At 50.2% G+C, this 15,717-nt stretch overlaps 1 long non-coding RNA gene across 2 annotated transcripts in view; it reads right to left on the reverse strand.

Moving 5' to 3' along the window:
* Window positions 1-3,573: 3,573 nt before the first annotated feature.
* Window positions 3,574-15,717, reverse strand: part of LOC119378657 (uncharacterized) — a 32,541-nt gene continuing 20,397 nt past the window's right edge. For both annotated transcript variants that reach the window (XR_005181044.2, XR_007414791.1), the window contains 2 exons: window positions 8,036-8,112; window positions 3,574-3,662 (listed from right to left, as the gene is read on the reverse strand). This is a non-coding gene — a long non-coding RNA (uncharacterized LOC119378657). The remainder of the gene's footprint in view (window positions 3,663-8,035; window positions 8,113-15,717) is intronic.

The following is a 15,717-nucleotide window of genomic DNA, read 5'->3' on the forward strand; positions in this document are numbered from 1 at the left end:
CTAGAGGGCCGCGCCTCTCGTTGGGCGTAGAGTCACTGGAAAATTTGAGAGTACCGCAAAGGTAGGCTGCACGCGGGCAACATTGGGCGGCGGCGGCCATTTGCCTTCCGGACCGTGCAGCGCGTTGCTAGCGTGTGTTGAGAAGTGACTGATCTTTTCGCCTCGATGCCGTGTTACGGTCGGCGTAACTTCAATATGTGTGTGTGTGTGTTTCTTCAAAAGGATATCAGAAGTGATTTCGAGTCATCGACAGTCATGAATCGACTGCGCGGTAAGCGGTGTAGCTAATGAAACGTGCGGCGAATGTTGCCATGTGCTCGCGAACTCTCATCGTGGCTTCATCGGTCTCTTTTGGTTTCACGGCCGGGTGTGTTCGCAAGGTCCGGAGCTGTATAGTTGCATTAGCGTAATGACTGTGCGAGATGCCATTTACTTCGACAATTGGTGAATGTTGACTGTTTGCGCTAGCTTTGCAGTCGGTGTTCAGGTTCATTTCGTAACACATTCCAGAACATTATCGAACATTCAGCATTGCGTCCTTCGACTGATCGCTGACGCATACCTTACTTGCGCACCATGCTTGCTGTTCAGCTGGGTGTTATCTGTAATAGAAGTGGTGTGTGTACGGTAAGTGGAAGTTGTGCGTGAAGTATATGTCTCGGTTCGGAACGCCAGCAGCCGAACGCACGGGCGAATCGGCGTGCGGTAGGTAAGGTGCATCTTATTTTGCCAATACATTGTCATTTCTTAACAGATAGGTAGAAAATAGGCCATCGAAAATGATTGACGTCACTACTCAGTTGTTTGATTTCCTATTTATTGTCTCCTTAATATTCCCAACGTTGCAGTGCATTTGCAAATATTTTGCTGTGTTCCGACAAAGTTTTTTTTTCTTTTCTTTTGCGTTGCCAGCGCGTAAGCAGCTGGGGTTCGGCTTCTGCAGTGCTTTTAATTTCAACCTTTTTTTTGGTAATGCACTCTTGTTGAAACTTCCTCGGCGCAGTGCTTTATGTTATTTTGATCAGAAATAGCACATCCCGAAACCTTTTAACGCGCATGCTACTGCAATACAGTATGTATATAGATCTGGGGCTCGCATGAAATCGATTCCCTCAATGCGTGGGAGGATAAGCCGATTTTATTATTCTTTTTTTTTGCTGTGACCATTTCTCACCCACTAAACAGTATTGCAAGGGTACGCCCGGCGCAATGCAGCATTACCAACATTTAAAAAAAATAAAGTACGCCTAATAACATTGCCTTGTACCAACTTTATCAACAGAGTTCCACGCTTCAGTTTTGCGCAGTGGCAAATGATCATGCGACAATTGCGTTCAAGGTACACAGTAAACAGTTATTTTAATAAGTTTCGATTTCGCTGTCGTGCGCGACACGCTTATAACTCGAAATGCATGCACAATCTGTTCAACAGATCGAGATATAAACAGCCAAGCAAATAGAAAGGTACGTAGTATGTAGTTTTCAATATCGCTGAACATAGCGAACAGAAAAGGTGAAGTATCCTGTTGCATGAGAGCTTTTCCAGCAAAGTTTGTGTAGTTCACTACAGAAAGGAGTGTTCTTCGAGGGGGGCGAATTCATTTCGCGGCCAACTATGCAGCCACGTACAACGACGCTCTTTGACGTAATGTTTCCCACACGAAATGCAAAAATATACGAAATTCCCGGAGTAGCTCCAGCAACGTTCGTTTACTGGTGAGCTACTCTCTGGCATCTGCATGACGCGTTTAAAAAAGCGACGAAGTACTTCTAGGGACCGTGGTACTTCTAAATGTCCGGCCACGCTCTGCATTCAACGCAACTGCACCCAAAGCGCTTGGAAGGGATATGGAGGCGAGAGCTCACGTGATGCGAGTAAGCCAATCGCGGCGGCGGCGGCGCGCGGAAAACAGATGCGATACTCTGAAATTTTTCTGGTGACTCCTAAAACAACTTGTCCACCGTTTTCAAGAGATCAGCTGTTACATCATCCTCATCAGCTTTTTTCCCTATTTGCATTCCCTCCAATGCTTTGCTTACTCCCTTTGTCATTACTGGCTTGATGTATAATACTTCAGTACTACTGCCATTATCGTCGTGGCTGTCCAGGCTAATGTACAGACGTCTGTAGAACTCTTCAGCTACCTTAACTATCTTATCCCTATTGGGCGTGACATTGCCTTCGTTCTATCTCAGTGTACATATCTGGTTTTCTGCCAGTGCCCATTTTTCTCTTCACCGCTTTTCGGCTTCGTCCGCTCTTCAGAGCATGTTCAATTCTATCCGTATTATGCCTTTTTATGTCGGACACTTTACGCCTGTTGATTAGCTTTGAATGCTCTACGAGTTCTATTCTGTCAGGCTAGATGCTTTGATGCTTTGCTTTTTCATAATGAAGTCTATCGTGTCCTGGGAGAGCTCACCAGTGTCTTGTCTGACGACCGTGCCTCCCACTTCTGTTGCACGCTGTGTAGTCATACTGGTAAGGTTATCCTTCATTCCGTGAGTGTTCAGGCCAGCTTCCTGGGTTACAACCGTCTATGGGTTCTGTAGCCAGATCCTGTATTCTGTACTTTCCGTTTAAGCGCAGGATCATTCAATAGTATCACGCAGTTAGCCTTAGAAATGAAAGGCCGGATAGACATCAGTCTTAGTGAGCGCAAGAAACGCAAAAGCCTGCGAGACGAAACCACACTAACCGCCGCGCGCCCACGCACGTGCAGATGTGTGAGCGATAGCCTAAAAAAATCTTGGAAGGAAACTAAAGGGTAATGACACTTCGGGCATCCGCGCAGGGTGGCAGCACTTGGTGGGCACAAGAAAAAGTTTGAAAACTGGCGCAATTTCCAAACATGCAGACGCGGCACCTTACATGTACGGTATCCACCATTTGGGGACATGTTTGCGGAACTCACGCAACACCCGAGTAATTGTAAATGCAATTACACGGGTGTCCTTGCATTTCACCATCATCCAGACGTGGCCGAATAAGGCTGGGAACCGAACCCACGTCCTCGAGCTTAGCAGCGTGGTGACTTACGTGCTTAGCTACCAAGGTGGGAGAATTTGAACACGGACATTAGTATCGCACTAAATCGATTCTAAAGCGGGCGATTGATCGAGGGCTCGTTTCTAATGGAACCAACAGAATGAAGCTAAGGAGGGTATACAGCACTATAATTGTATGTTTTACCTGTCGTATAGTAACTATGAAGTAAAAGGAAATGAATTATAGTGAGTGAGAAATCAGCTTGCCGCTGCCGGGGATCGACGCTACAGGCTTCGGATGACGCGTCCCATGCTCTACCAATTGAACTACAGCGGCGGTCGCTTTCCCATTCACTTTATCTATTAGGTATGTCAGTGTAATCCTCGGAGTGTTAGCCAGAGCTGTTCGCAGCCAATACGGCGAACGATGTGCGGCACAACTCTGACAGCTTCGGCCACGTGCGTCACTAAGAATGGCAAGTGGAATATAAACCCTTGGTCAGTACAAAAGGTTGGAAAGTGGAGGTTGGGTGAAGTGTGAAGTGTGAAGATGTTTGCAATAGAGTGTTGTAAATGAAAACCTACCTGGCCTGCTGGCACAGGGTGTTCAGGATGGCTCACGGATAGGTAGCCTGCCAGCAGGCCGGTCACCTCGTGCCACACGTACAGCAAGTCTGCGTTTTTTACAGAAAACAGCAGTTGTCAAGCGAAGGCACTGGTTGGTCAGCACTGAGATATATACCCCCCAGAGTGCATCCAAATGACAGAGCAAACGTGTAGTGGTAGAATGCCTGCTTAGGGCTACAATGCCGTTGATTTGTTTTTACCAGCAAAGTGCCCGTGTTTGTGAGTTGAGTAAAAAGTGTGGTTCCAATAGTCACCAGAAGATATTTTCGTTCAGAAGCACATTGCGAATTTAAAAAAAATGCACAGTAGTATGTAGCTGGCTGAGGCATACTAGCGCAAGGAATAAAACGACGGACACAAGAAAGAAGATGAAAACAAGCGGTTTCATTGTGTTCGTCGTTTAATTCCTTGTGCTATTATATCTCAGCCAGTTATGTCTAATATGTCTCAGCCAACTAGCCCAACATTGAATTCTTTTATAGTAATATGTACCTCTGGGCAAATAGCCTTAAAAATTCTCGAGCTTTCCTTACTAGCGAGTACTTGGCTACCAACAACCCACAACCGTCTGGCACACCAATCCGCCTTTTTCGCGATGCCACAGCGCACTCGCCCTTCCCCTAGAGGAATGTCGCGAAACGCCTCTTGATCTCGGAGGCTTTCGTTCTGGCGATACCAGTTGCACCGGCCCCTACCAAAATGGCGGAGGGCAGCACAGGAAAACGTAAATGGTGAATTCCACGAAGTTTGTTTTGCTAGCTTTCTTTAAAGTCATGCATACGTCCACCCATAGTTATGTCCCTATTTATGGACATGTCTTTTCAGCACGGCTTATTATTTCTGATTTGACACGATACGGGCAAGCTCTGGCATGTTTGCGCTTTGTATTTCGCACTAAGGACTAATAGAATAGTAAATCTATCAGGGCTTTTTCAATCTGATGGTAGACCGTACTGCGTCCAAGCCACATAAGCAAGCATGTGAATGTTCCTCATCAGGCTTTCAACATTTCAATTAAAAACTGCGAATGATGGCCACTTGTGTTTTCTATGGCTTTATAAGGTTGTACCTAACAAAGCGCGCCCCTCGAACCATTACCCTTCTTTAGTTTACCTTATTTTAAGAAGTTAGATATGACCTCGTACTCGTAGGGTGCCGCTCTTGCAGCATAGAGAAGCGACGGTGACTGGGCATAATTGGCGAGGCCAGCTAATCTAGAAGATGACCAAGATTGTTGCTATTGTAAGCGAGTGGCTACTGGAAATACATAATTAAATTTTACGTATTAGTATACTGGTTAGTTATATGTATATGCCGCTGCATCCTGAAAGGTCTGCGTATCATAATAACAGTTTCAATAACCCCTTTCGTCAACTCCAATATGAAAATGTTCACAACGCTCGATCAGTTACCAAACCTGACCATTTTATGATGCCATAAAAGTTAACGTTATTTTATAACATAAAGGATTTCGCCATATACATTTGAAAATCCATTCTGCCTCTGGCACCAAGCAACACTGGCTGTCACACACACAGGGGGCCTTAGAATTACCTACAAGGAAAATTGGTGGGGGACGCTGTTGTACGACGAAAATTATTCGAAAGAATCAGCGAATTGGCACCGTTCTCGGACAGCACCAACGCCTTGAAAGTCTTTCGTCTGTCATAGTGGTTCGCTCAAGGTGTTGAAGTTTGAGTTCCAGCCGTGTGGAGCGTCCGCGAAATTGGCGAAGCGGGTGAGAGCAAAGCGAAGAGAGGGGGAAAGCATAGCAGAGCAGAGCAAGGCATTGCTAAGAGAGGGAGAGGAGCAGCCGAGCAGGGCCGCCTCCCAGTCCTCTCGGGTTGGGAGGATTGAGCCGGCATGCCCATACCATGTGGCAGGTGTCAGCCACCTCACAGTACTGGCAGAGGCCGGAAGATTCTAAATGTTTGAGCACTGCCGGGTACAGTAGCGCATTAGTGAATATTCGGAGAATTCTCTCGTCCGCCTTCTTCAAACTATTGCAGGACGCAGGAAAGCGGTGGTAGGAGTGCCAATAATGTGTTATTACATCTTTAATAAAATCTCAGGATAGTTTTCTTGTGGATCAGCAGGGTCACCGGTGGGCGAGGCAGTGGTCCGGGGAATGAGCGCGCAGGCGGCAGCGTGCGCTGCCTGCCAGGCAATGAGGCAGCGCCTTGATCTCTCCCCTCCCTCCGCACACTCTTCCACGGGAAGTGTTTGATAAATATATCTCGTGTCAGTCGTGTCTTTCAATAAAAATGTCCTTAGTGGATTGCAAACAATCATAACATGTATTTGAAAGTACGAGATCAAAAGGCACCTCGTAGATCAATTGTGTGAGATATTGGTGTTGAAAAGCATCGACACCATGGTCAAAGAAGCTAATTAGAGGCCCACGGACTCACCCGGACTCAGACACAGGTCGAGCCGTGAGTATGAGTGAGTCAGTCCACGTGAGTAATATTTTGGTGAGTTTGAGTCCGAGTGAGTCTCGCTGAGAAAATTTTTAGTGAGTCTCGGTCCAGGTGAGTCCGGCTGCGGAAAATTTTGGTAGTACGAGTCCAAAAGAGACTTAAGAGCAAAATATTTCTTGAGTGAGTCTGGGTGAGCTCCAGTTTTTCTGCCGACCTATGCTGGTGACATTGGCTATCCCCGCCGCAGGTGGTCTAGTGGTTGCGGCGCTCGACTGCTGTCCCGGAGGTCGCGGGATCGAATCCCGGCGGAGGCGGCTGCATTTTTGGTGGAGGCGAAAATGTTTTAGGCCCGTGTACTTTGCTTTAGGTGCATGTTAAAGAAGCCCAGGGGGTCGAAATTTCCGGAGCCCTCCACTACGGCGTCCCTCATAATCATACCGTGGTTTTGGGATGTCAAGCCCCAGCAATTATAGGTGACATTGGCTAGACCATGATTAATTCAAAACACGATACATTCTATCCGTATTATGCCTTTTTATGTCGGACACTTTACGCGTGTTCATTAGCTTTGAAATCTCTACGACACTTTACGCCTGTTGATTAGCTTTGAAAGCTCTACCAGTTCCATTCTCTCAGGCTAGATGCTTTCATGCTTTGCTTTCTCATAATGACGTATATCGTCTTCTGAGAGAGCTCACCAGTGTCTTGTCTGACGACCGTACCTCCCACTTCTCTTGCACGCTGTGTAGTGATACTGGTAAGGTTATTATTCATTCCGTGAATGTTCAGGCCATCTTCCTGGGTGACAACCGTCTATGAGTTCTGCAGCCAGATCCTGTATTCTGTACTTTCCGTTTTAGTGCAGAATCATTCACTAGTATCACGCAGTTACCCTTAGAAATTAAGACTGGATAGAAATCAGTCTTAGTGAGCGCAACAAACGCAAAGAGCCTGCGACACGAAACCACATTTACCGCCGCGCGGCCACGCACGTGCAGATGTTGTGAGCGATAGCCTTAAAAAATAAACAAAAGGTTAATGGCACTTCGGGCATCCGGGCAGGGTGGCAGCACTTGCTGGGCACACAAAAAGTTTGAAAACTGGCGCAATTTCGAAACATGCAGACGCGGCACCGTACATGTACGGTGTCGACCATTGGGGACTTGTTTGCGGAACTCACCCAACACCCGAGTAATTGTAAATGCAATTACGCGGGTATCCTTGCATTTCACCATCATCCAGACGTGCCCAAATAAGCCTGGGAACCGAACCCACGTCCTCGAGCTTAGCAGCGCGGTTACTTACGTGCTTAGCTTCCAAGGTGGGATAATTTGAACACAGACAGCAGTATCGCACTAAATCGATTCTAAAGAGGGGATTGATCGATGGCTCGTTTCTAATGGAACCAACAGAATGAAGCTAAGGAGGGTATAGGGGACTATAATTGTATGTTTTAACTGTCGTATAGTAATTATGAAGTAAAATGAAATGAATTAAAGCGAGCGAGAAATCAACTTGACGCAACTAGGGATCGAACCTACAGCCTTCGGATGACGCGTCCCATGCTCTACCAATTGAACTACAGCGGCGGTCGCTTTCCCATTCACTTTATCGGGTAGGTATGTCAGTGTAACCCTCGGAGTGTTAGCCAGAGCTGTTCGCAGCCAATACGGCGAACGATGTGCGGCAGAACTCTGACAGCTTCGGCCACGTGCGTCACTAAGAATGACAAGTGGAATATAAACCCTTAGTCACTACCAGGGGCGTAGCCAGAAATTTTTTCGGGGGGAGGGGGGTGGTTCAACCATACTTTATGTACATATACTCGTGCATGCGTTTGTATGTGTGCGTGTATATATTTCGGGGGGGGGTTGAACGCCCCCCCCCCAACTCCCCCCTTGGCTACGCCCTTGGTCACTCAGAAAGCTTGGAAAGTAGAGGTTGGGAAAACGTGTAAAGTGTGAAGACGTTTGCAATAGAGTGTTGTAAATAAAACCTACCTGGCCTGCTGGCACAGGGTGTTCAGGATGGTAGTCTGCCAGCAGGCCGGTCACCTCGTGCCACACGTACAGCAAGTCTGCGTTTTTTACAGAAAAGAGCAGTTGTCAAGCTTGTGAACACCAAGGCACTGCTTGGTCAACACTGAAATATATACCCCCAGAGTGCAGCCAAACAACAGAGCAAAACGTGTAGTGGTAGAATGCCTGCTTAGGGCTACAATGCCGTTGATATGTTTTTTACCAGCAAAGAGCCTGTGTTTTGTGACTGATTAAAAGTGTAGTTCCAATATTCACCAGAAGATATTTTCGTTCACAAGCACATTGCGAATTTAAAAAAAAATTGTAACAGTATTATGTGGATGGCTGAGTCATACTAGCGCAAGGAATAAAACGACGGACACAAGAAAGAAGACGAAGAGAAGCGCTTTCGTTGTGTTTGTCGTTTCATTCCTTGTGCTATATATCTCAGCCACTTATGTCTAATATGTCTCAGCCAACTAGCCCAACATTTAATTCTTTTATAGTAATATGTACCTCTGGGCAAACAGTCTTAAACATTCTGGAGCTTTTCCTTACTAGCGGGTACTTGGCTACCAACAACTGACGACCGTCTAGACAAAGACAACTGGCACACCATTCCGCCTTTTTCACGATGCCACAGCGTACGCGCCTTACCCTAGCGGTAAAGTCGCGAAACGCCTCTTGATCTGGGAGGCTTTCGTTCTGGCGATACCACTTCTCCCGGCCCCTAACAAGAGCCTACCAAAACGGCAGGGGGCAGCACAGGGAAACGTAAATGGTGGATCCCACGAAATCTGTTTTGCTAGTTTTCTTTAAAGTCATGCATACGTCCACCCAATAGATTTTCCGATTTATGGACATGTCTTTTCAGCACGGCTTATTATTTCTGACTTGTTTGCATGTTTGCATTTGCATTTCACTGTCAGGACTAATAGAATAGGAAATCTATCTGGGCCTTTTCATCTGATGCTACACTACTGCGTCCAAGCCGCATAAGCAAGCATGTGAGTGTTCCTCATCAGGCTTTCAACATTTCAATTAAAATCCGCGAATGATGGCCACTTATGTTTTCTATGGCTTGATAAGGTTGTTCCTAACAAAGCGGGCGCCTCGAACTGTTCCCCTTCTTTAGTTTACCTTATCTTAAGAAGTTAGACATGACCTCGTACTCATACGATGCCGCTCTTGTAGTTGCTAAGCATAGTGAAGCGACGGTGACTGGGCATAATTGACGATGCCAGCTAATCTAGAAGGTGCGCCAGGATTGTTGCTATTGTAAAGCGAGCGGTTCCTGGAAATACATAACTAATCTTTATATAATAGCATACGGTTATTTACAATATATATGCCACTGCATCCTGAAGGTCTGCGTATCATACTTCAAGTTTGAATAACCCCTTTCATCAGCTCCAATAAAAATATTCACAACGCTTGATCAGTTACCAAACCGGACCATTTATGATGGAATAAAAGTTGATGTTATTTATGACATACAGGATTTCGCCATATACATTTGAAAATTCATTCTTCGTTTGTGTCACAAATTCTGGCACCAAGCAACACTGGCTGTCCCACCCACACAGTGTCTTAGAATTACCTGCAAGGAAAATTTGGTGCGGGACGCTGTTGTCGAAAGACAATTCTTCGACACAATCAGCGAAGTGGCACCGTTCTCGGAGAGCATCTACACCTTAAAAGTGTTTAGTCTACCATAGTGGTTCAACCAAGCTGTTGAAGTTCGAGTTCCAGCCGTGCCGAGCGTCGCGAAATTGGCGAAGCGGGGTGAGGGCAAAGCGAAGAGAGTGGGGAAAGCATAGCAGAGCAGAGCAGGCATTGCTAAGAGAGAGAGAGGAGCAGCCGGGCAGGGCCGCCTTTCAGTCCTCTCGGGTTAGGTTGGGGTTGGGGGGGGGGTTAAATATGGATTGAGCTGGCATGCCCGTCGCATGTGGTAGGTGTCAGCCATCTCACAATACTGGCAGAAATTCATGTTTGAGCACTGCCGGGCACAGTAGCGTATTAGTGAATAGCCGAAGAATTCTCTCGTCCGCCTTCTTGAACTCTTGCAGGGCGCAGGAAAGCGGGTGGTGGGAAGTCCCAATAATGGGTTGTGTCAAGACGTTTATTAACGGGCACTCAGCGACGGCGCACGGCAAGCGACATTCCAAGCGGGGCCGACTCTCTGCACGAGGGGCGTGCTCTCATAGAAGGAGAACGACCCACTGGAAGGCGCTCGAGAGGACGACCCATTACTGAGGAGGAACGCTTCGCTACAATTACCCCGGCTACGAAAAGGGAGCCGCCTGGCGACCTAGCAACTTGTCACTATGAGCGGGTCATGGTAGGGCTTCAGGCGCGCCACGTTGACAGTTCGGACGGCGCATGTCCGAAGATGGGTCGATGGGTTCGATCAGGTAGTTCACCGGGGATGTGCGTTCGACGACACGGTAGGGGCCTTCGTATTTGGGCAGTAGTTTGGAAGAGAGGCCAGGTGCAGTGGTAGGAACCGAGAGCCATACGAGCGCTCCAGGAAGGAACGTGGACGCAGAACTGGTGGTGTCACCGCGAATGCTTTTCTGCCGCTCTTGGCTACGCGTAGTAAAGGTTTTGGAGAGCTCGCGACACTCCTCAGCAAGTCTGGCTGTGGCAGAAATAGGTGCACATTCAGATTGATCCGGCTTCTAGGGAAGGACTGTGTCATTGGTGTGCGACGGGTGCCTGCCATACAATAAGAAAAACGGTGAGAAACCAGTAGTGCTCTGAGGAGCGGTATTGTAGGCGTACGTGACGAAGGGCAGAATCACATCCCAATTCGTGTGGTCGGCGGCGACGTACATCGAGAGCATGTCGCCTAGCGTGCGGTTGAAGCGTTCGGTGAGGCCATTCGTCTGCGGGTGGTAAGCAGTAGTTTTGCGGTGAACAACGGTGGACTCTTTGAGAATGGCTTCGACCACTTTCGACAAGAAGATACGGCCTCGATCACTGAGCAGCTCCTGGGGTGGACAGTGACGCAGCATGAATCGGTGGAGCAGGAAGGAGGGCCACATCGCTCGCTGTAGCCGCAGGGAGGGCAGCAGTTTCAGCGTATCGCGTGAGATGGTCTACAGCGACGATGGCCCAGCGGTTACCAGCGGACGTCAGGGAGGTGGCCCATATAAATCGATTGCCAACGCGCCCAAACGGTCGGTCAGGGAAGGTAGAGGTTGCAGGCCTACTGGCGACAGGTGCGTTGAAGTTTTGCGGCGCTGATAATCGATGCAGGAGCGAACGAACTTCTCCACATAGCGGTGAACGTTGGCGAATGCGGTGGCGAAAAAGTACGTTGGCGAATGCGGGGTGGTAGGTTTTCGATACCCCAGACTGTGCACACTGCGGATCAGAGTGGAACGACTCGAATATGTTATAACGCAGACTTCGGGGTATTACTAGTAGCCACTGCGCGGCCGTCACCGTTGTAATTGCGTCGGTGGAGCAGGTCGTCGCGAACGGCGAAATGGTGGGCTTGACGACGCAACAAGCGATGTCGATGGTGTTGGGGCGATGGATAAGTCAGGAAGTCTATTAGTGAGGCAATCCATTGATCCTTGCGCTGCTCCGGTAGCGATGGTGTGAATATCGATGAGAAGAACCAAGTGAGATGCTGAGTTGTGGGCATTGTGTTCAGGCGGAGGAGAGAGCGCGACAGGGCGTCGGCGTCAGCATGCTGACGTCTGTTGCGGTACAGCACGCGGATGTCGTTAGTCTTGCAGGCGAAAAGTGCCCCAACGGGCAAGGACGGCCTGAGGATCCTTCAATGACTACACCAGCCCAGTGCATGATGGTCGGTGACGACATCAAATGGGCGGACAATACCAAATAAGGTCGGAACTTTGTAAGGGCCCAAATGATTGCCAGGCATTCTTTCTCCGTGACGGTTGTAGTTGGTCTCTGCTTTAGTAAGCGTGCGACTTGCATATGCGACGACATATTCCGGAACCGAGGTTTGCGCTGCGCAAGGACAGCACCGAGGCCAACACGCTGGCGTCCGTGTGTACCTCTGTAGGGGCCGTAGGGTCGTAGTGGCGTAAAATGGAGGAGACGTCAACAAACGACGGAGATTTGCGAAAGCGTCGTCGCACTCTGACGACCACGAATTGAGGGGCCCGTTACTTCCAAGGAGATTCGTCAGCGGTGATATAATAATTGCGAAGTTTCGGATGAAGCGCCGAAAGTAGGAGCAGAGTCTACGAAACTGCGCGTTCTTTGACGGATGTATGGTTTGGGGAACTCTGTCACGGCCCGAAGCTTGGCTGGATCTGGAGGATGCCGTCCTGGAGACCACGTCCACGTATCCTAGTATCGTCAGCTGCCGTGCTGCAAATCGGGACTTCTTGAGATTCAGTTGTAGCCCGGCGTCGCTCAGCGCGTCAAACCTGCCGCAGGCGTTGAAGGTGTGGTGAGAAGTCCGGGGCGAAAACGACGACGTCGTCGAGGTTAGCATAGCACGTGTGCCATTTCAAGTTGCGCAGAACGGTATCCATCTGCGCTCAAAGGTCGCGGGCACATTGCACAGCCCAACGGCATGACGTGAATTCGTACAAGCCGTCGGGTGTGGACAAACACTGTCTTCAGTCGAGCGTCATCAGCCATGGGAGCTGGCAGTACCCTGAGCGCAAATCGAGCGATGAAAAGACTCTGCTCCTGCAGGCTGTCAAATGGCATCGTCTATTCGAGGTAGGGGATAATGTCCTTACGGGTGATCTTATGAGTCGTCGGTAGTCCACACAGAACGCACAGAGCCGTCCTTCTTCAAACGAGAACGACAGGAGCGCCCACGGGCTGTTTGAGGGTCGAATAACATCGCGGCGAAGCATGTCTTCGACTTGCTCGGTAATTACACGACGCTCTGTTGGCGACACGCGATATGGACGTTGCCGCAGTGGTGGTGTGGGCGCAGTGTCGATGCGATGCGTGACAAGCAGACGTGCGGCCGAGAGAAGTTTGCGCTACATCGAACGAAGAACGAAATTCTTCGAACAGCATAGAAGCTGGGGAACGCTCGACCGGCGTAAGGGTGTTCAGCAATCGAGGCACCAAATAAATCAGCGGGGTAACAAATCAGATGTGGAAAACAGCACTGAGGCGAATGGGAGCTGGCGCAGTGCGTGTCACCCGGTACGTCATAACTGGTGCATCTTCGAGGGCTTCAGCCCTCGAAGATGCACAACAAAAATATCGGTGTCGCCCTGAATGACTTGCACGGTCGCAAATGGCACCAACAAGCCTTTTCTAGTGAAGACGCGGTCAGATGGAGAGAGGAGTGCAACGGCGTCAGCGAGACCGGTACAGCAGACTGACACAGCCGTTGACGAGTTTGCAGGAAGTGTGGTGTCGTCTTTGACGAGTACCTTGGTCGCAGCCGGTGGACTGTCCGCCGGCGTGAAATCTGAGAATGGTGAGAGTTCTATTTCGGCTGGTGCGCAACGAATTACGGCGGCGTTACGGGCGAGGAAATCCCATCCCAGGATGACGTCGTGAGAGCATGAGGAAATTATGATGAATTCGATGGCGTACAGGCGTTCTGAATCATGACACGGGCTGTGCACACCGCTGTCGGGTGAATACTGAGAGCACTGGCTGTACGGAGGGAGAGCCCGGAAAGTGGCGTCGTCACTTTTCGTAGTAGTCGGCTAAATTTAGCGTTCATAACGGAAACGGCAGCTCAAGTATCTACAAGGGCCGATGTGCGCACACCATCTACAAACACGTCTACTACGTTTGATGGGCTTTGCTGAGGGCTTTGGCTGTTCGATAGCGTTGCAGCCCTTGCTCTTGGACTGCGACGACTAGTTTTCCTGGTCTCGTGCGACCGCACGAGGCCGCATCGGTGACAGTGCGCGGCGTCGTGGGGACGGCGAACGACGGGTATATGGACCTGGGCGTGACGTCGGTGACATAGGCGGCAGCGGGTCATAATACGGGCGGCTTGACTGGTTGGTGACGGCTCAACCGATTCGAGGCGGCTGCACGCGGTTGCAATAGCGGGCGACGTGACCGGCGCAACCGCACGCAAAGCAGATCGGCGGTTGTCGGAAGTGCGCCATCGGTTTGCCGGGCTAGGTCCCATCCACGTGGCAGGACGCGAGGGACGGGGCGGCTGCTGATATAACGACTGCATGGTGGGCTGGAGTCAGGGCGTATGGATGATGTCGGCGTATGCTGCCGGCACACTCGCTTCGAAGGCCTGAGGCCTGGTGACGGCTCCAGCGTCTGACGGCTCCAGCGTATGTTAGCGGGGCACCTCAGGGAGCGCTGGGGGCTTCCTGGCTGCAACTTGTGCGTAACTGAGCGGCGCAGACGCCGGAGGGGGCTGGTGGTATTCCGGCATAACCTCCGCGATTTCCTGCTCAATAGCCCGGCGTAGGGGAGGCAGCAGTGTGGTCGACGACTGTACAACATCCTGCTGGTGAGAGAAGGCCAGTAAGGAGAACTGGCGGGCAATTTCCTCCCGCACGAATGACTTGATTTCGGCGAGTAAGACGGAGTGGTCCGACACGGCCGACAAGCCAGCGAGATCGGCGTCGCGTGATGGAGGTCGACGCGTCATCAGCCGCTGCCGGCGCAGCTCCTCGTAGCTTTGGCACAGCGTGATGACCTCTGCCACAGTGCGAGGGTTTTTGGCGAGTAGCATGGTGAAGGCATTGTCGTCATGACGTTCATGACTTCGGATCTTGTCGGCTTCAGACATGGTTGTGTTGGCTCTTGCACAAGTCGAGCACGTCTTCAATGTAGCTCGTGAAAGACTCGCGGGACTGTAGGGCTCGTTCACGTAAACGCTGTTCGGCTTGCAGCTTGCGAACGGCAGGGCGGCCGAACACGTCGATGATGGCGGTCTTGAAAGCGGACCACGTAGCGAAATCGGATGCGTGGTTGTTGTACCATAGACTTGCCACACCCGCGAGGTAGAAAACGAGGTTGCTCAGTTTGCCTGGCTCGTCCCATTTATTGGGGACGCTACACGCTCGTAGATCGCGAGCCAGTCCTCGACGTCGGTGCCATCCGCGCCGGTGAAGATAGGAGGGTCGCGGATGCGGGGGACACCCGGACATGGCGTCGGTGTAAGAGGAGGCGTTTGCTGGGCGGCGTCTTGAGTCATGGTAGCAGGCACGGTACGGGATCGACGCTCCAAGGGCATCGAATGCGGACCGTAGTTGTTTAAAGGGCACAGCACTCTCCACCAAACTGTCAAGACGTTTATTAACGGGCACTCAGCGACGGCGTACGGCAGCGACAGTCAAAGCGGGGCCGACTCTCTGCACGAGGGGCGTGCTCTCAGAGAAGAGAACGACCCACTGGAAGACGCTCGAGAGGACGACCCATTACTGAGTAGGAACGCTTCGCTACAGATGTTACATATTTAAAAGTAAGGAGAGGAGGGCTTTCTTCTGAATCAGATGGGTCATCGGTGGGCGAGGCAGGGGGCCCGTGGAATGAGTGCGCGGGCGGCAGCGTGCGCTGCCTCTGTCTGCCAGGCCCTGATGGCCGGTAGTCCAGATTAGTGAACGGGGAGAAGGGTATCCTACCCTGGGACAGGGTCGAAGAATATTTAGGGAGCAGTTCGTTGAAATTAAAACGAGTGCATCTCGAATGCTCAATGTTAGTTCTCGTGTGCGACAAGGAAATGT

Source organism: Rhipicephalus sanguineus, unplaced genomic scaffold, assembly GCF_013339695.2.
Source record: "Rhipicephalus sanguineus isolate Rsan-2018 unplaced genomic scaffold, BIME_Rsan_1.4 Seq914, whole genome shotgun sequence".
Lineage (NCBI taxonomy): Eukaryota > Metazoa > Arthropoda > Arachnida > Ixodida > Ixodidae > Rhipicephalus > Rhipicephalus sanguineus.